Source organism: Pholis gunnellus (assembly GCF_910591455.1).
Source record: "Pholis gunnellus genome assembly, chromosome: 3".
NCBI lineage: Eukaryota > Metazoa > Chordata > Actinopteri > Perciformes > Pholidae > Pholis > Pholis gunnellus.
Window position 1 is genome coordinate 18,958,135 of NC_136529.1, and position 20,966 is coordinate 18,979,100.

Here is a 20,966-nt window from a genome sequence, read left to right on the forward strand (position 1 = left end):
TTGAAGGATGATACCCAAATGTGCTTGCTTATACTAATTCAACCATGATCACTCCACTTAAAAGTGATTTTTGTAACTAGACCGATACAAGATTTTTTTGGTCCAATGCCAACATAGTAATTACTTTTTTTATTCAGATTTTTACCACAGAAACAAATTGTAAACTCACCGTTGAGATATTATTAAAAGTTGCTTATTGACATCCCACTGTTTTACAGTTGTTTCTCTGGCCACCTGCTGAATATAAGTGCAACATTTACATCTCCTTCAGCTCTGTATTTGGTCTCCACCAACTCTCAAGAAAAATATCAGGTTCTTTAGTTATTAAATGCTAGATGGTTAACTGCGCGCTAGCTTCGTCTCAAAAGAATATTGACCGAAACAATGCGCTTAAAGACACGTAAACGCTCCGTAGAGTCTATGAGTTTGTTCTCACAACATTTGATTCATATAAAAATACTGATAATAGCAGCTTTGAGAGTCTAAGAAATCGGTTAACAGCCAATATGGGTTTGATAAGGATCCTTTTCATTTGAAGTGGACTTGATGTCATTGTGATGCGACATCAAGCATATCTTTGGCAATTTACTGTTACTTATTCACCCACAAATTCAGCAATATAAGATATCTTTGAAAAGGGTCTGCCTATGTATCGACAGGGCTCTACCTCTGACTCCAGTATAATAATATAATAATACAAAATAATCTGCTTTTGTTTTGGTTTCACTCATTGTCAAGGTCCAGACTTGTCCAGAATGTCGCCCCAGCAGAAACGTGACGGTGAAGCTAAGGGCGGAGAGGATGAAAGCGTGCTGACACTCACTTTTGATCCCTGCCTCATGAAAACCAGATGGGCTGTCCATCCAAGCCAACAGAAAGACGGCAGAGGGGCTGCTGTGTTCTCTGTGAGTCAGTGGATGGGGGGTTTTGATAGGACGCTCTTAAAAACGCAGACATAAACACACAGAGAGTGTACGCACAGAGAGAACCAGACAAAACTAGACGCAGAAATGTACACAGAGATAGAGAGCTCCGGAGATACCGCTCAAGTCCGGAAGTTTGGAGCACACACGCCCGCACGGGTTCATTAAGTACTGCAATTTCTTAAGTACAGGCATAAACACAGGAATTCACACACACACACACACACGCAGCAGGATGAGACCCTGAGCCCTCTGTCCTCCCTTCCTCCCTCCAAGTCTAATTCCTTTCTAGTGGGTGGGAGACCCCTGAGGCGAGTGAGCAGGACCCCTTCAGTGATTTACTTCAAACCAGCACTCGCCCACATAACCTCCCATGTAGGCTTAGACACAGCAGCCCACGGTCTTGACGGTTTATAAAGCATGACTCATAGTGAGTGTACACACTAATATCGCCATTAAGGAATGGGAAAACACAAACTCTCCCCTTGGCAGACCGCCCCCCCGCATCACTTCTTGGATCAATTACCTGACTCCATTTGCTCTCCAGGTCTATATTCATTAGCTTTATGTGGCGCAGGTTGTTTTGATTTAACACAAAGGGGAGAAGAGCAATCTCAGCATTGGTAATTCATATCCTGCTCTTGGATCAGTCCCAAACACTTCCAGCATGTCTGAGCGACATTATTATGAAGTGCACTGTCTCAGTGACGAATGCCTGAATAGCTTTCGGCTGTAATCACTCATGTCTTAATGGGACAAGATGAAAGGAAGAAAGAGAAGACAAAGGGGGCCGTCTCTCTCTTGTTTCTCGTTCCCAGGGACAGCGACCTTATCAGCGTCTGGAGATCTGCCTCTGTGACTGTGACATCATTTCCTGCCCGACCCCGGTCTATCAAGATCAGGGGCCTGGCCTTGTGATTTAGACATTTGGTTGTTCGTTCAACAGACAGAAGGGATAGAAGTCCGACTTCTTCTGAGTCAATATCTGTCTACAGCACAGATGCTTTTTTTGTGAGGTATTTCTGGGTCTTTAACAGAGGATTTAAGGCATGTTTTGAGTAGCATGTCACTTCTGTGTCGTGCTAAAGAGAAAATAAGGGTCTTGTGGAGGAAAGATGTGCATTCAAGGACATTCCAGAGTGGGGCTGTGTACATGTGTGTGCATGTGTGTGTGCTCGTCTTTCATTGTTCATTCAGGTGCCGACGAGTGATGCATCGCGACATTAAATGTTCCCAAATGTTCATTTCCCTTGTAATTGTAAATCTTTCAAGTTCTGCATATCACGCTCTATATTTAGTGCTAATGAATAACAGGACAGAGCTGCTTGCAACACTTTAAATTGCTTTCCATCTGTCCCACTTTAACGGCTTTGATCCTACTGAGATTTTATAAAGAGATGGGTCTCTCTGGGATGGAAATACATTCTTTTGTCAGTGTAGCTAGTCTCATTTTTCAAAGATATCTTTCTTACTAAATATTTAAAAAAAAGACAAAAGACAAAAAGTTTCGGACAATTCCGAAAATATTTTTCTCATTAATTGTATTATTAATTTATGGCAAATTATGGCAAAATATGAGCAAACCATCCTGCAAACATGCTTCAATGTGTATGTTTAGTATAGACAGATGCATTATAATCCTCTGGTGATACTGTCCTGATGTATACCACAAAATCCTGTTTGTAGCAAATCCTCAATATGAACTTCAATCCCTTTTTGGACAACAATGCGCTTTGCAAGTGAATCCCACTCAGCTGCAATCTAGGATAAAGCCTGAATCTATCTTTGTGTGAGAGCTTAGCACATCAAATGCTGGGAATAAAAGGACCATGCATGCTCTGCAAGAGAGGAATGATGCATTAAAGACTTCCCAAACTAGAAACATCTTTGCCATAGCTGGAAAGAACAAAGCACATTTGTTCCATATTTTTTCTGTAGGCTTTGAGTGGACGTTCAAGTGGGTAATTGTATGTGAAGTGTTTGTGGTTTAGTGATGTCACGTCAGTTAACAATATAGTATAACAGGACTGTTATTGTTTCTACAGACACAGTTTTGTAAAAATCAAAGAAGTTTCTATCTACTATCAAGCTTTTGCTTAAGAAAAGGGAAAGGATTAAAATGTTGTTTTGATTATAATCATACGCGAAACTCTAATGGTACACCCACTGAGCAGTTCCACATGTCTTTCTGTCCTGATGTGTTTTCCACTGAGAGGCTCTAACCTCAGCTGGAGACTGATGGGTGCTGGTCCAGTGTAGGAAGCAGGTGCTAAATTCACAACAGCAGACAAGTCGGAGAAAAAAGAAACGGCTGCAAGCTGAGGCACAAGAATGTGTGAAGCTTGAGACTTTGGCTCAAAAGTTTGTTTTCCCTCCCTCCTAACAAGTTACTCAGAATAAAACAAGACCGACAGTCTGGGGCCACGCTAGCGACCCCGTGAGGATGTAATGCACATTACACACAAGAAGCAAAGTGCTTCAGTAGATTGGTGAAAAATGTACAGAACTGAAAATGTTCAACTTCAGCTGAGCAAAAAGAAAGCCATGAAATGCCGTTTTAGGACATTTAAGACTCATCTTGTCATGCCCAGCTCTTAATTATCATACATACTAAAATTCATCATTATCTTTGTCTATTGCTGCATACCCACAATACAGGCAGAATGGAAAGAACTGGAAAACATCCTGTGGTTGGGAATATTTGCAAGATGGTTACCAAGTTAGCTTTGTCATCATTTAAAGGTAACTATCTACTATTCTGTTATGGATGTGAAGTGGTTTGTCAATGAGCTAAATGCTTAAATATCATGCTAATATGCCTTTCATTAGCATGTTTAGCCTACATGTTAACAGCATGTTGCTATGGCCGGGTTAGCATGGCACAGTAAATACAAAAATAGCATTTTAAAACGTGCTAAAATTGGCCTTTTTTGCATACAGTTAGCATGTTAGCAAGTTATAACTGTTACCATGTTTGGTAACATGCTACAGTTTAGTAGGTTAGCATTAATATAAAAGGACAACCGAGGCTGAGGTATTTTTAGAGACATATTATCAAGGGTTCATAGATGAGTGCACATTTAAAAATATTGGTGGCACTAGATGAAGTCAGGGTGTCAGTCATTGAGATTCATAAGACAACATGAATGTATGCACCTAATTCCTGGCAATCCATTCAATATATTTCATGCGGCACCTATGTGTCCAACAGACTCTGTAACCTTGCTATTTACAATTGTGCTGGCATGGCTAAATATTATTAAAAAAACATGTAAAGACTCACTAATGGAGTAAAGCTTTTTAAGGAAGTCACCGCTGGACTGAAGTAGTCATTAGGACACACCAAGACAGTATTTAGCGGCTAACTCTCAACTCTACTTGCTTGTGTAAGCAAAGCTGTCGACACAATGGTGTTTTGGGGATAGTGGTATATGAAAACAACTCCTGCTGCCGGGCCATGGGAAACAGGGAGACTCAAACACGCCGCTGAGTCAGAGATGCACTGCTGCACACACAGACAATGTTGTTTCAGGTGAAATGGAGGACAACAGGTGTGTGTGTGTGTGTGTGTGTGTGTGTGTGTGTGTGTGTGTGCGTGTGTGTGAGACAGAAAAGAGCAGCTTCTCCTATCCTTCTCCTCACACAGGACCAGTCAAGAGCGAACATAAAGTACTGGTTGTAATGTTTGGTTCTCTCTACACCCTTCCCAGTATCTGCCTCCTCATCTGTCTCCTTAGTGTCTCCTGGGATTATTACTCTCCGACTGCCTCTAACTGCTTTACCTTCCCTGACGCGGATCTCTCAACACTCTTTTGTGTCAGCTATTTCCTTTCCGTCTCTGTTTTCTCCTTAACATGTCTTGTCTTCTTGCATTAATTCCTCCTGCCACTCACCCCTTATTTTTCTCTAACTCTGCTTAATTCTTATCCCAGCTGGACTCACTCCTTTTAGGTCTTTTGTCCGTGCTCTTCTCACCCTCTTCTCCTCCCCCTTGCATTTTTTTGACAGTACGCCTTGCAGAAGTAGCTGTCCTCAACTGAGACACATGAGCATGAAAAACTCTTGTGCATTTGTGCACCTTGTTCCCCTGTTTTTCCGTCTCTTTCTAGTCATTTCTGCTTTATTTTTTTACTCCAAAACCACCCCAAATAATGTATTTCCCTGTGTTAGACAATCACATTATTTAGTTTTTTCCCTCTCCTTGTCTTATTTGATACTATTCCTATTTCGTTGAGGCGTGTCCCCTTACGTAAAACTGCATTGACTGTAGTTGTTTTTGGTTTACTTTGGGTTGTGGTTGCAGCAGATGTTTTGGCTAACCATAAAGCCACGCCATACAGCGGTGGGCCGAGAGATACAAGACCAACCCAATGCACAGCAGAAGGAAGATTTACTGTTTCTCTGATACAGATCATAACTGGAAGCCAATGGTAATGGGCTTCACATGTTTCTTTAGGCTGACGGTAGGGTAGTAGACCTTTTTAGGAGAACAAGATGACGTTTTATATTTTTTACTTTCTAAATGTGTATTTAATTTCATCCTTCCTTTGCAGTATAGCTGATTATGACATTAATAGTTTTTTCAATATAGAATATAGAAAAAATATACACATATACTTGGGCATCTGCAGTGCATTCACACAAACACATCAGCGAAGCCTTGTATGGACTTCCTTCTGTTAACTTGCAGTGTAAATGTTAGACCACTAGGTGTCATGTTTCATCAACTGTCACAATTGTGTTGTGACTGTAATTTGAGAAGTATCTGCCTCTCAACAAGACCACAGAGAGACCAAAGGCTTCTCTCAGCACTCTGTTTAACATCTACATATCATCTCTTGACTTCAAAAAGCATCTGAAATGAGAAAGACTTAAACACAGTTCAAGTGCAGGAGCAGCCTTTCCTAAAAAGGACAAGATGGTCCACTGAAACGAGCCTGGATCAAGCAAGCACTCATGATATGCGTGTTCCTCCCTAATGCCAGGTGAAGGCAGTCATTTCCACCGGCAGGATAAATTGATCCAGATGGCATGTGGACTTACGAGCATTATGACCCTCTCCTCACCTGCCTCCTTGTAAGGTATTATTATCCCAAGACAAGAAAACATCTGGCTCGCAGAGCTGTGGGATGCAGGGTTCACACACACACACACACACACACACACACACACACACAAGCATACTTTTCACAGCTTATTCCCCTGGTTTTATAAAATGGTGTTCGGCTTAAAATCTGTATTTGTTCCCAATTACTGTGGAGGTCATGTGGTGGACAAAAGTGGAACTCAGTGCGTCATATTGTTTATCATCTCAGTGTAAAAACACTTCTGGTTTGTTGCAAAGAGAAGTACTTATTGTCCAACATAAGGTCTTTCTGGAGCATTGTGCACAAAAAGCTACAATGTCAGTTTGAAAGAGTGTGTATGTATGTGTGTGTGTGTGTGTGTGTGTGTGTGTGTGTGTGTGTGTGTGTGTGTGTGCGCGTGTGTGTGTGTGTGTGCGTGTGCGTGTGCGTGTGTGTGTGTGTGTGTGTGTGTGTGTGTGTGTGTGTGTACAAGTGTGCAGCTGTTTAAGCAATCGGCCTGAAAGAGACATTGGTAGCAAACAGCCTAGTCTTTGAACACATGTTTACCTACGTGCACACAAACACACACAGGATGTGCTCTTAACAGGTCACACAAGATGCGTGCTACTCATGCTAAGTAGCGTGAAGATTCTGCAGTCATCAAACACATTATGCTGCTTAGATCTAACCTCTTCACATAAAGATTGAAAGTTTGATTCTCAAACTGTCAAGAAGAGCAGCAACCAAGAAGATCGCTTATTTTAACCAAGCATGTTATGTCACACACTGTTATTTAACAATTTGCATACATTTCTACAAGTCTGAAACATAAACACACAAGTTTCAAACAACTATGGGTGTGTTCTTGTTTTTTGATGGGTTTATTGACACACAGATGTCTGTCTGTTCCTGTGTTTGCCCGGGATTGTAATGCTTTCAGTTCTAGGAAACAATAAAAGCTTTTATGTGGGAAATGTCACGGTGCATCAGTGGGAAAAAACAACTAATAATAGAAAAGCCAGGATTAATATAGCCACCGCCTCAAAAATAAGCAAAATGCACAATGTAGTGGGTTGTATTCAACCCAGGGACAGAAATAAAGATTTTGTATTTAATGATTGTTGTTGTACTGCGGTTCAAATTTGAATTTGGTATGAATCTTTGTTGAAAGCTTCTTGTCTGATGCCGATTCAAAAGTCAAGAGCCGGGCAATTTCACTTCTGTGCACAGAGATAAAAAAGAAAAGTAAGTATCTATCTTTGTTCAGTTTGAAAACATAATAATTAAGGAGCACAAAAGGAGTGAAAGCTTAATTACAGAAGCGACCCGGTTAACAGTTTATGAACACCCAATAGATGGGTCATGTTGCTCAAGTTGTAATAGCCTATGACAGCTCAGCTCATTACCAAAGCACTAAAATTAAGACCCAGGCATCTTTATGTGCGACTGAGGCAGCTGAACCCGAGACGGGTCACAGGACACTATTAAGAGGTTGTGACCTTCAGTCTCCACGACTCAATATATCCCACCAAGTCCAGAAAAAAAACAAAAAAAACACACACACTCACACACATCAATGTCTGTGGCCAACAGGTGGGACTCCTTGATGGAAGACAGATTCCTGAACAGGAAAGTCAGTGAAACTACCGTCTTTGTGTAGGTTGACAGGCACACAGGTAGGAAATGTGACCTCCGGGATCCATTGAATGGCTTTTACCACCTTGAAAAATACTCCAACCTACTTTGTCCTGTTGCCTTTTGTCTAAACATCCGATCTCACCGCTACGCCTCTAGAACAATAACTTGTATCATCTTTCTACCCCAACGTTTCTGACAGAATGTTTTGAAGCTTTAAAAAACATGTTGAATGAATTAACTGTTTTTCTTTTCTTTGAGGATGTGGAGCTCGTTCTGGACTTGCAAACATCCGGACACACAGAAAAAAAGAAATGGAAAGAAGAAAAGCAAAAAGAAAACTTGCTTGCCGAGATTCCCCCACAGGATACGAAAAGATCTGAAACCCGCACACAGACAACTGAGCTGAGACAAGCTTCAAAGCAAAGCCTTGGAAAGAGCATTAAATACATTTCTATCACAGAACATGCTTTAAACTAGAGCCAGAAATATTGCTGTAATTGGCCTCCCCACTGGAAAAAGATGCTGCATTGTTTTAGTGGCAGTTTGGTAACAGCTTTTCAATTAGAAGTTGTGTCCCAATCGGCCAACCCTCACTGCCACTGAAGACAAACTAAAACTCCAATAAGAGTCAAGACGAGAAGATTACTAAATCATGATGTTTTGATATTCAAACCACTTGAGAAGATTTGGTTATACATCAAGTTAACCGCAATAATCAGCAAATGAGAGGAGTAAAAAGTACATGTATAGACAATAGACACCGTATATATTATAGTGTAGAAGTATTAAGTTGCATTAAATGGAAATTTGAATTGCCATAAAGGGTTCATGCTCATGGGAAATCTTTCCTGATTGCGAAATGATTCATGAAGATTTATTGTGCCTCTAACAACACCACACTGCGGAGATGTGTATCAAATATTAACACTCCCCTCCGAACCAAAAGCACAGAAAGTGTAAGCTTTATCTGCACAGACAAGCCCGGAGGCATAGTGTTTCATAATCTCCCGCATTGTTCCCCTACACACCTGGAGGCCAAAATATACTTCTCGTATCTTAACTATTGAGGAAACTACTCTAGCAACATCCTACAAGTTTAATTATAATATTTGAGTCACACAATATCACAAGAAAAGAAACAAAATGGATAAATAAAAGAGTTAGCATACCTTTTTATGTCAATCCAAATACCAAAGGAGGATCATCTCTGGGCTGTTTGAAATCAGCTCATCTTTAGGGCCGAACAGTGGAGGGCAAGCTGTGACAACATACCATATCACAACAGGTGTAGCCTTGGAGGAAGGGTGGAGGCAAAGACAGGAGGAGGGCTGGAGTTGTTTTGGGGGGCGGAGGCTACACACAGGCCTGCTTTGGAGAGAACCTGCAGTCATGCTTCAGCAAGTTTTCAAAATCCATTTGATAGGCTTTTATTCTGTTTGTCGAGTTTTCAGCTGTTGATTGAATACACTAGAGGGACGTTTAAAGGCCATGCTTTAATCCACAATTGAAAACATCATCATACGGACTATAAAAAGTCTCCTTTCCTCTGGAATGATAAAGAAAAACATTCACATAAACCTTTAACGCTGAACAAAGTAACGGTGCCCTTGTTGGAGACTCCACAGAGAACACACTGGCTTTCATAAGAGATCAGCTGATGATAGAGGTTGCTGGAGGTAACCTCTTCTGAATAAATATAGCTGTGTACTATCTCATGCAAAGCCCGACCCTGTTCTCGCTGCGCCCAGTGTGCCTGCCTTCCACCCGTCACACAAAATGGAGCTCTGAATTTGGGTCAAGCGGCCCCAGGAGTTGTTGAAGCTTGCAGCATCATTGCGTAGATTATAGTATGTGTTCTGCGACATTTATCATAATCACAAGCTTACTTTTTACCCCTACGCTCACGTGCTTTGATAACCACGTTACTGCAACGTCGCAGCGAAGTAATGGGTTATATTTTAGTGTATTTATTAAAACAAAAGATGTGATATATTTGTCTCCGCATGCATCGTTGGTCTCATTTTTGTACAGTGCTTATAACACTGCTATGTTAAGACTTGTCCATTCATAGCAGTATTTTGTTTCCCCAAAGACCCAGACATGTTATCCTTCACATCACTACAATATCCTTCTTTAACTTAAATAAATCAAATGATATATCCTTTTTAAAGCTTGAAAGGGCCAAATACTCGTCAAATACTGATTTCTGATTAATTACTTGATCCATGACGACACATAACGTCTTAGAAACATGACTTCACCTTCTGATCTAATGTAACATGTTTGCTTTCTTTCCTTTTCCCTCTTTATTTATTTACTTGCGTATATGCACAAGTAGATATAGGTGGATGGATGGATGGGTGGATGGATGGATGGATAGAAAGATCGATAGATCTGCTTCATGTGTTAAGCTATAGACTACTGCATACACTATACCGCCCACTGTACACAGTGAACTGCATGCACTTCCAAGACTGTCTCAGCATGACTACGCCTCCTCCTATAGAGAAGATGTTATCACCAGCTCCCTGCTGTGTTGTTCATGCAGAGATGTAGGCCAGTTTAAGTCTGATCCAATCCTTCACTCTTTAATTATTGACAGTGCTTCACAGACAATCCGCAGACCTGGTGTGTTTTTAGTGGATGAGTACAGAAACACAGAGCTGCCACAATGAGAAAAAAAGTCTTATAATACCGCAACAGGATATCTTCTAGTTCCAACTAGATGGCATGTGTCATCAGAATGAGATAATTAGAGCTCGCTTGCTTGTGATAGTGAGGCAACTGAGGGATTTGTCATCACAAAATACTATTTGGGATTATGACATTAGAATTCACTCCCTAATAGCGCTGGAGTGTAAACAAAAGAACTACTAAGCGCCCTCATGTAAATTAAAGTGTCATAAAAATAATAATTCATAATATTTTTTTACAGCCCCAAATCACAAGTTTGTACTACGGGGCTTTACAGCAATCATTACAATATTTCAGGACAGACTGACACGCAACAGACTCAATCAAATACACAGAAGAAGCAGTCGTAGAATTACAGGAACCACTAACAAGCAAGTAAACAAGAACCGCAAAGTAACAAAGCAAGATTGTTTTTCACACGATATTTATATTTGTATTGTTTGTCATAACAAAAAACTCGATGTCGTAATGGGAGTGAGAATTCTCGTTATAATAGCAAAAAGCTCCCCATTCACAAATACATGTATTAGTTAGCTATTATGTGTTTAGCAACAATTGGTTTTCTTCCGGATTGATGATTAGGTTTACAGTGTAAAGTGGCAAGCAGTTGCCTGTTTTCACAGATAAATTTACTCTTGTTAACTTTTGCTCCCAGATATGGAAGAGCTTGCTCCAGGCATTCCGATAATTCCAGCATAACTACTAATGAAAGCAGTTGCTTGCAAACAGAAACCCTAATGAGTTCGGTTTTTGATCTGCCGAAGGAGCTGCAGGTCCGAGACCAAAGCTAAATATTCAGCATTTATTTGTGTTGCCTTTTAGATCAAATTGATGAGATATGCGGTGTGCGCTCAGTACCACACAAGTCTACACTCTTTCACAGGAATACTACTTGTCCTTAGGCTAACTCTGGCTTCAAAGATGTGTATTTTTGGCAAACATGACTCATTTCCTCCTGTCAACACGGGGGCATACAATCGAACAGGCATGTTGTTTGAGGCAGAAATACTTTTATGTGTTGTATGAATGAAAAATGAATCCTGGGCCTTACCTTACAGAGGAAACCCAATGAAGAATCATTGTTCAGTACAGTAGAAAACATACTGATTATAGTCTATTACGTTACAATCCCCTGCATTATAGCAATACATTGTTTCAGGATGTTGAAATGTGTCTGCAAACCATCAGCTTAACCTTTGAGCAGCGTCTCATGAGAGCTATTTGTGTTTGCATGGAGTTCAACTTTACCTCCGTCTTAGACGGTATTAAAAGCCTCGCCACAGGCCCAATCAATGGAGGCAGTCCTGCAGTGCATTGTGCCCCTGTTGAGGATAATATCTGGTGCGTATGGAGAGCTGAGTAATCAATCAGTACAGCTCTTCAGATGCTGAACACGTACACAATTTCAGATGAAAACAAACTTATCAGTAATAGCGCGCTTTGCCAGGACGCTGTCAACGATTTACCAATAATTAATTTAGCAATCGATCAAGCCCACATACAGATCGAATCACAACCAGACATATTTTTATGGAGAGAGCATTGACTTAATCGTTGAGTATAGTGAAGCACTTCCACAAACAATTAACATTTCAGCATTCATTCATCTTCCTGTGCCCTGAAATACAACCACACCAAGAGCAGTAGCTTGCCGCCCGACTAAAACAATTTCTGCTTCGGCCATTTCAGATGATCTGAGTTCATGAAGGTCCAAATGTAAATATCACAGAGTCTCTCCCTAGAGCACCACAACTGTGCTCAGCTAAATGCTCCAAAATGGCGTACTCGTGCAAAACAGTGCATCCAGTCATGGAGCATCTCTTTAAGTCAAGTACTCTCACTGATTATTGAAACAGTTGATCCTAAGCTTCTAGCATGCGAACAAATACAAACACACACATTCACACTCTTACACAACAAGACTCCGTCTTCCCACACACGCTCTGATGCAACCCTGGAGGACCCTGTCTATATTTGTACCACTTCACAACTGTTATCCAAACAATAACAGGAAGTTATAAATGGAAGCCAGTTTTATTTTTTTCCCCTTCTGATCTGCTGCGTTGCTTTAAGAAAGTGCTGAAAAGTTGAATGTTTGTTTTCAGGGACTATCAAAGTCATGTAATTGCAAAGGAAGGCCATTAAAACTGCACCGGCTAAGAGAAAAAGCAGGTGCTGAGTAAATCACCAAGAGGGTGCTTCTATATTCCTGTGGCATTTGGGACGCTGCAAAGAAGCTCAATACATGAGCAATAGCAGCCTCTAGTGGATCACAAGGTCTGGGTGGGTGGAAACACCTGTGATGGGGAGGTTATTGAAGATTGTGTGAGTGAGTAAGTGAGAGAGGGAAAAGCGAAGGAGAGAGGGTATGGGGGTGTTCAGACATCCACTTTATTGTGGAGTCTGCAGATACTGTAAAAGCGTGGGCGTGTGCCTGTAGAGCTCAGAAAGTTGTTCAACACAGAAATGTGACTGCCAGCAAAAGGTGCGTGTGTGTGGGCTCGAGGTGGGGGGTATGCAGCTCGTCTTGTTGTGTGTCTGAATAAAGTTTGAATGTACTTGATTCGATTTTGCACTCATCTAAAAGATGTCGTTGCACGATGGTAGCAAAGCACGGTTCTGCAGTTGCTCTGTATCGCAGAGAAGCAGCACAGTCGACGCCCGCCAAAGATCACAACATATCTGCCAAGTTTCATATGTGGCAGCCTGGATATAACTTTTTTTAGGAATACTTCTCAGCAAATGCAGTGTTAACTGCTGTCCATGACATTTACACATGCACAAGTTTTATGAGGAATCCGACGAGTGAATGTGTTAATGTACTGTTTGCCACATCTGTGTGTGTGTGTGTGTGTGTGTGTGTGTGTGTGTGTGTGTGTGTGTGTGTGTGTGTGTGTGTGTTTGATCAGTATTCCTCCGCAGCAGAGACAGCAGAGCATTGAATGATCTCATCTACAGAGACTGCCAGCTGCGATGCTGTGTGGAGGGATGAACGATGCCCTGAGATTTCACTTCTATCAGATGTCTGTTCCCTTTTTCATCTTTTATTTAATCTTTCTCCAGACAATCTTTCTTCCAGAAGTCAGAGAAGCAGACAAAAAAAGACATCAGGGCAGGTGTAAAGCAAGGCAATTGTATGAATATGGCACGTTTCCTTACAAGTAAACTCAACGTTCTTTACATTAAAACTCATGCAGCAACATGCTCAGAAAATAATTAAAATACAAGAACATGCAGACATACACATTCACATATATACCGCACAAACACATTCATTTTTTATATTTTCTGTTTTTGGTTTATCTGTTCAGGCGAGTAAAATTCCTTCAAATGAAAGAATGTAAAAAGGAAAAATCCCCCTTTTGGTTGCTCACAACTCATGTCCAAACAACGGCCATGAACGGTGATTGATTGGCTTCACAAGTAAAAACAAAACGGTGACATTTCTGAGCAGGCTCAAGTAGCTACTGCTGCTGTAGCAAAGCCATTTATAACACAAGCACAGAATAAAAAAGTGACGTGATTAGTGTCATTTGGTTATTTTTAAACTAGGCAAAAAAAATATTTTGGAAGAAAAGATGAGTGTAATCTTCCTCTGATCAACTCACAAGATCACAGATATATGATGGGGTTTGTCACTTCACTTTCATTTGGATGTACAATTACCATTTGTCATTTTAAAATGAAGAACTGAGGATGACCTAATGACAAGAGAAAACGGAGAGAATGACATGAATAATTGAGTCCCCGGTTGGCAAGGGGCTAAATTTATCAATATCTGGGCCACTTAATCAGCCTCACCAGAGATGATCACAATATCATTTTGTGAAATGATGTTCACGGACAGCGACACTCGCCAAACTGGCATTAGAAGAAGAAGAAAGTCTCACACACACACACAGACAGACATACAATTAATCAAACACAGATGAGTGTTTCAAGATACTCTCAGACGCCAGTAAATCTCCTGTCCTCTTGTCGATTCTAGGTGACAGGGTAAAACCCTCATTACGCTCCTCATATCGAGTAAGAGTCATGAGTTATCACTCTGTACTGAGCAGACTGTCCATGAATGTCACTTAGGGTTAGCATGGCAGTGAAGGACACCGAGGAGACGGAGAGGGGGTTGTCGTTAATGTCTCGGGTGCGAGCTGTGTGTTTCTATCAGAGGTCAGGTAAAAAACTGATACTGATAAATAACCTTAAAAGATAATTGAGTTCAGCTAAATACTGTAAAGTCTCTTCTGATTTAAGCAAATAGGAACTAAAAAGCTATTATTGAATCAAATCAAATACAGGAAATGAAAAGACCAACTGCAAAAAAATGACCAATGCCAAAAGAAATAGAGCATTTGATAAGGTTAGTCGTAATGCAGTCAAATATTTCCTCAAATCTGAATATATATATACAGTATATATATATTTATGTGCTTGCATGTTAGCTACATACCCTTAACCCTTTCTAGCAGGTCAACTGCTAACTGTAGCTAAGCTAATTAGCACAGTTACTGAATCTTCTGATGAGTTCTTTAAAAAAAAAAAATACAGTTTTGTTCTTTTTACAAATCCAAACAAAGATGTTTAGCTTTTTAACTACAGATGGCATCTTCTTGCTAAATATAAGTACAATGTGAACGAAAATTCTGAAATTGTATTAGCAATTATATATGTTACGTTATAATTTGTCTTTCACAATAAGATATTTACATTTTCATGTAACTACAAAACAGCGGTTCATGAAATGGGATACTCTATGTCTGAGGGGAGGAAAAAGAGACAACATTTAATTTGTGCACAGGAGAAATAAAAAATATCATATTTTAAAATATTACAACATATTTTTAGATATCATAACAGTACAATGCGCATTGTTTTCAGGATGTAGCACAACCAGAGAAGATAAAACTGATAACATTGCAAGGCAGTATGCACATTTTTTTTAATGTAAGTTTGAGACGTTTAGATGTAACAGCTGTTCGAGCATAAAGCAAGAAGTAATTTCGTCTTTAGAGTTTTGATTTTTACTGTTAATGCTGTTCTCTCACTTTAACTGGATTTGGCTCATTTGCATTAGATGCACAGTTGGGAATCCCTTAGGGATACAGCAGTTTTCAACATCTTTTGAAAACAGAGGAAAGGATGCCTGGGGAGAGATGGAAAGATAAAGACACAGGCAGCTACACAAGCATACATAAATGCTCAGGCACACACATACAGAATATACACACACTTATCACAGTCTCTCAGATTCTGCTCAACATTAACATTAACGGACACCCTTGGCACAAACATAAAAAGCAAACATCTCTGAAGCAAAACCAACATGTTTTATTTCCAGTGTGTTCAAAACTTCTGTCAGGAGACACAGGCTATAATAAACAACACAATATCACTAATGATACCACCTCATACTGCAGTTATTATTGCAATTACATGACACTTCTGGAGATTATGAAGTTTGGTAAAGCTGAAGTTCTTGCTTTGTTATTTCCCCTTTTCATTTTGAGTCACATGCATAGCACGGGAACTGTAGTTCTCCCATATGTTACGTTAAATTTTTTATTTTTTCTCAACAAAAACAACCCTACATAAAAGTAGCGCTTATCGCAGCCGTAACAAAATCATTTTTTTAACAAGCTTGAAAGTGCTCTATATGACACAACTCCATTACATTAAGGTTAAACATATATTCTTAGGTTAAAGGTTTAGGGATGTCCCAGTGATGGTTTACAAGATCATTGCTTTACATTTACAGTATTTGGCAGAGGCTGTTTTTGAATGCAACTTAAATATTTGTAAACTTTTACACAGTTTTCAGTGTCTTGCTCAAGGCTACTTCAACATGTGTACAGGAGGAGATTGGGATTGAGCCACCAAATATACATATATAACGGCCACCTGAGCTACAGCCGGCAGGGATAGACTGCAAGTCAATATCCTTCAAAGTTCTACAGTCCAAGATTATGTGTGTGGGTCATTAACCATCGCTGAACATATGTCCAAGCTTATTAACACACAGACAAGGTCGTGATAATCAACATATCATGTCAGAATTCAACACTGGTTTTGATGTCCTGCTGTCCTCATTCATTCGATCCTTCAATTTGTCATTTATGCTGTTTAACTATATCATTAACAATCAAATTATGAGTGTTGACATTTACTGCAAAGGCCTCGTACAATGAATATGTATTATGTGGTATTTAATGGCAGTGGTTCAGAGCTGAAATGTAGATGTGGTATACATGCACACAGTGCAAAGAGGCTGTGAAGACAACTAGATAATTCATGTCATATTCACCTACACGTTCTTTAGCTTTCCTGTACACTTAACATTCAACAGTGTCCCTGCTTCTCTAGTGTTTAATGTAGTATTTCTACAAAAGGTATAGAAACACTTTGCATGAATGCACAGAGTGTTTCCTAGGCCTTGTAGGTCTGAATAATGTATTAATGCACTAGTGCAGAAGGAATTCATAGTAGCTTGTGAATTTATAATACAAAATAGCCTGTTCAAAGAATAAACTGGCAGTTGACGCTGGTTTTCCCAGCAGAATCACGACTGGCAAAACCACATTTTAGTGGATTTTCTCCATTTTGGACATAGTATATATGCTCTATTATTTTGCATGGTTAATACCAATTTAGATTTAAGGCTTTCTTAATAGTTTGGTTTCCTGAAAGTTTGATAGTTTTTTTAATCTACGGAAAAGCATTTCCATTCTTTTGCCAGATCTTCAGGAAAAGGTCTGTCACTATTTGACCAGAATATTTATCAACGAAAACATAAACACATGACTTAAAACCCACTTTGACAATAGATACTAATGCTCTTCACATATGATCTTAGTTTGACATATGCCATACAACAATTATTTAATGGCCTCCATGCTGGATAGGATTTTTCACATCTGGTCAAAGATCCGTTCAGTAATCTTCCCTTAGACCACAGCTAATCCTACAGTGTTAAAGAAGAGACTTTTCTTGTCTCTGTTCTTTATAAGGGTCAAAAAAGCAGTCTGGCTTAACAGTTAGCATTGCACTTTAGCAGTCATGTTAATCCCCCAGCCTCTACCTTTTCCGCAAAGCTGCTTCTGCTCCCATTTGGCTGATTTCATTCTTTTCCCCCCCATCTCTAAATGTCCACGCTAGCATTAAGGAACCATCTGTGGCTGCGTTTCATTGGCCACTGGCTCAAGGCTCTGGTTTTTAAATAGACGTAATGGAAGGGTTAGCCCAAAATGGAGCATGGCCAGGATTTGGTGCATGTGTTTAAAGCATGCATGTTGTTGAGTGTATTAGAGGATTCAGATTTTCAAATGGATACACACTAAAAACAGGAAACGGTGTCGTGGATAGTCCACCAAGAGCATGTGATGCAAAGTGAGTAACAAATCCTTCACTCCGGACTCTTATCCTGACCACCTACACCTCTGTTACTTTCATAACCTTTCAATGCATACGTCAACACCGATATTTCTTACTGTCAGCAGAAAAAAACAGCTCAGTCCATATCGAGCTTTGATTGTATACCCCGACGTATTCTTTTACATTCTATTACTTTGTGATATAGAGGCAAGGTGGGCTGCAAACAAACTGACACAACTGGAGTTACATCCAGATAACTTCACCTTGACCAAGTATGTCACTGTGTCTCTGAATAAGAGAATACTGCCATGCAGTCTTTTAATAACTGTGATAGAGAGTGGACATTTTGGCAAGCAGACGTTTTGCTGTGGATACGAGTTTGCTAGATATATGCGCTCCTGAAAAGGTGATGTTTTCATCAACAATCTCCATCAGCATCAGAAACTTGTCGGAGATATAACAAGAAGGCCATGCTGACTAATTACAGTTCTCGTGGCCACTGTAGGCCAAAATCCACTTGTAGAGAGTGGCCTTCCAGAGGTTGAACTTCTGCCACAGGGCTACTTCTAGTGGCAGGGCGCTAGGGCCAATCAAGCAGGGCGCTAGGGCATGCAAGTGCATATTCCTGGTAGACCGCATTGTGACGCGATTGTGGTATTTTTACAGTTTACCTTGGAATTGATAATACTTGCTGCCATGATAGCTTTCCAGAGTCGTAAAATCCTGTCTCGGAGTATTATAAACTGTTTTGTGGTGTTTTGATGTTTTATGAGCCTATAAACACATTAATCTATCAGCGGTGGACTGGACTTAATGGATTGTATTTCATTGTCTCATCGGTACCATAAACAACACAACTTCACAAACGCAGCCCCCTCCTGTTGTTTCTTTTCCAGTAGAGGATTTTCCTCAGGATAGAAGGATAGAAGGATACTCACTAATGCTTATAACAGCACATCTAAAAGCTTTTATAAACCGAGAACTGAGTGGCGTGAGTGTTATTATTTGTGTGTGTGTGTGTGTGTGTGTGTGTGTGTGTGTGTGTGTAGGTGTGTGTGTGTGTGTAGGTGTGTGTGTGTGTGTGTGTGTGAAGGAGTTGAGGATGTACAGTATGAGGGATGAATGTGGGAGAGGAAGAACTCAAGGACAGAAAGAATTGAGTAGGAAATTAAGGTCAAAACTCAATAACAACATAAAATAACATAACTCTGCAGTTTTTCTCCATCAAAATATGAGCTTTACATGTGCTGGTTAACCTCTATCTAGCCCTTTCTTTCCCACACTGTCAGCATGTGCATGTGTATTCATGTGGCACTGTGAGTATCTGAACTTTTGTTCCCCTGTAATGTGTGTATAGACCAGTGGCGGGCCGTGCATTTTATACCTGGGCCTTCTGTGCTGTCCTACTGTGCTGTCCTACTGTGGCGTCATTATGCAGAAGCCTAAATTGTGGGAAATATGATGTTTTCGGTGGACTGCGCTCACGCAGCAGACAACGGGCTGTGTGACTTTTTGAACCCGGAACAATAACAAAAAACAGCTGAGGCGCCTCACGTGTCTTCAGGGAGGCTAAGCTAAACTAGCTTAGCAGGAAACAACAGCAGTTAGCTGTTCCCTACTGATTCAAACAGAGAATCAAATGTCCGAACCTAACCCCGCGATGACGGGATGCTTCGTCATTAACGGACAAGTCAGAATCAATGTAATTAACACAATGAGAAGAACAGACTCACAAGAACCAGTCACATATATATATTTATATGACAACATGTCAAGCATGACAAATCAACCCAGCAACACTGCAGCGCTAGAGCACGAGCCATTCATATTATTCATAAAAATGAAACGATAGACAAATGAACACAGTAGTAACGCTACTGCAGATGTAAAAAAACAAAAGCAGTTGACTTACCAAAGCTGCCTTCACTTAAAGACAAAGTCCATCCTCCTTTCTTTGTTAAAGTCAGTACGGGGCTGAATCTGATTGGATAACAGCTCTCCTTAAAACAAGCTGTGCTGGAAGCAGCGCTGCAGGCTGGAAGCAGAGCAACTGAGGAAGACAGGAGCTGTGCAATGAGAAAATAAGCTAATGGGGGAAAAACATTATAATACATGTAGTGTATTTGTGAAAAATGATAAAATGATAAAATAGCTAAAACTTTGTGATTCTGTTTAGGCCAGCAGAGAAGGCTTAATTGGCCATGACGGTCCACCACTGGTATAGACTATACATTTATGCCATTGCATGTGTGTGTGTGTGTGTGTGTGTTTCAGTGTCTGTTTGGACTTGAGTCACAGATCATGTGACCAGACAGATTTTGACGTGGTTCGTCTGCTGATGAGAATTGAAAGAGAGACACAAGCTTGAGAAATGTAAAGAGAAATAAACCGCTTTGGTTTGGGCTGAGTGAGAGGCGGTGCATTTTTCTGACATTTCTTCTGGTGACATTTCCAGTCTGAATGAGAGAAAAGAGAATACTGGGAGAAAGAAATGTAAAAACAAAACAATGCAGCAGGTTCACTCCTTGTCTCATGGAGTTGGTCTCCCTTTGCTCGGAGGAAATAATTGGTGTGACCTCTAGGAGTCTAACACAGATCAATTATCTGTGTTTTTGTGTCAGAGCTGTCTTGTTACAGCCTGACTGAAGCAAAGGTCAGAAAGGCAGCAGATTGGGTAGGTACAACCCACTTGATGGTGTATGTATAGGCTAGTTGGTGTGTCTGAGCAGTAGGTGAAAGTAAAAAAGGGTTACAATATGAGAAATAGTTTTGGGTTTCAGAATTGGATTACAGCATGGTCTCTGTCAGAGCACCGCCTCTTTGGTTTCATTTTAATCGGAATAAGAAATGTGCCGATTGTGGTGGCAGGTGAGTTACTGATGTACAGATACTGCTGAAGATGAATTGTGCAATACGTTGCTTTAAAAAATAGAAGAGGGAGTTAGAAGAGACATCTCAGCACAAGTAAAATGGTCTACATTAAAGATGGTGTGGAGTTTTCATTTATATGTTGGCTGAAATTAAATTGGTTTGGTGCTTGGTGTTATAAAAAAAGATTTATCAACTGATCTGCTGTCTGTTTCCATTTGTCTTGATCCAAACAGGGAATGTGGCTGCTCTATAGAGGCAGAGAGAGTAATTCATTTCATTCTAAATTGGCATTGGATAAAGAATACAAATCACAATTCATTATAATGCTATACTGTATCATCACCATAGGGTAAATCCTACAAAGGTTATTTTAAAGAGGGTAATGAGCACTTTAGCCTGATTGCAC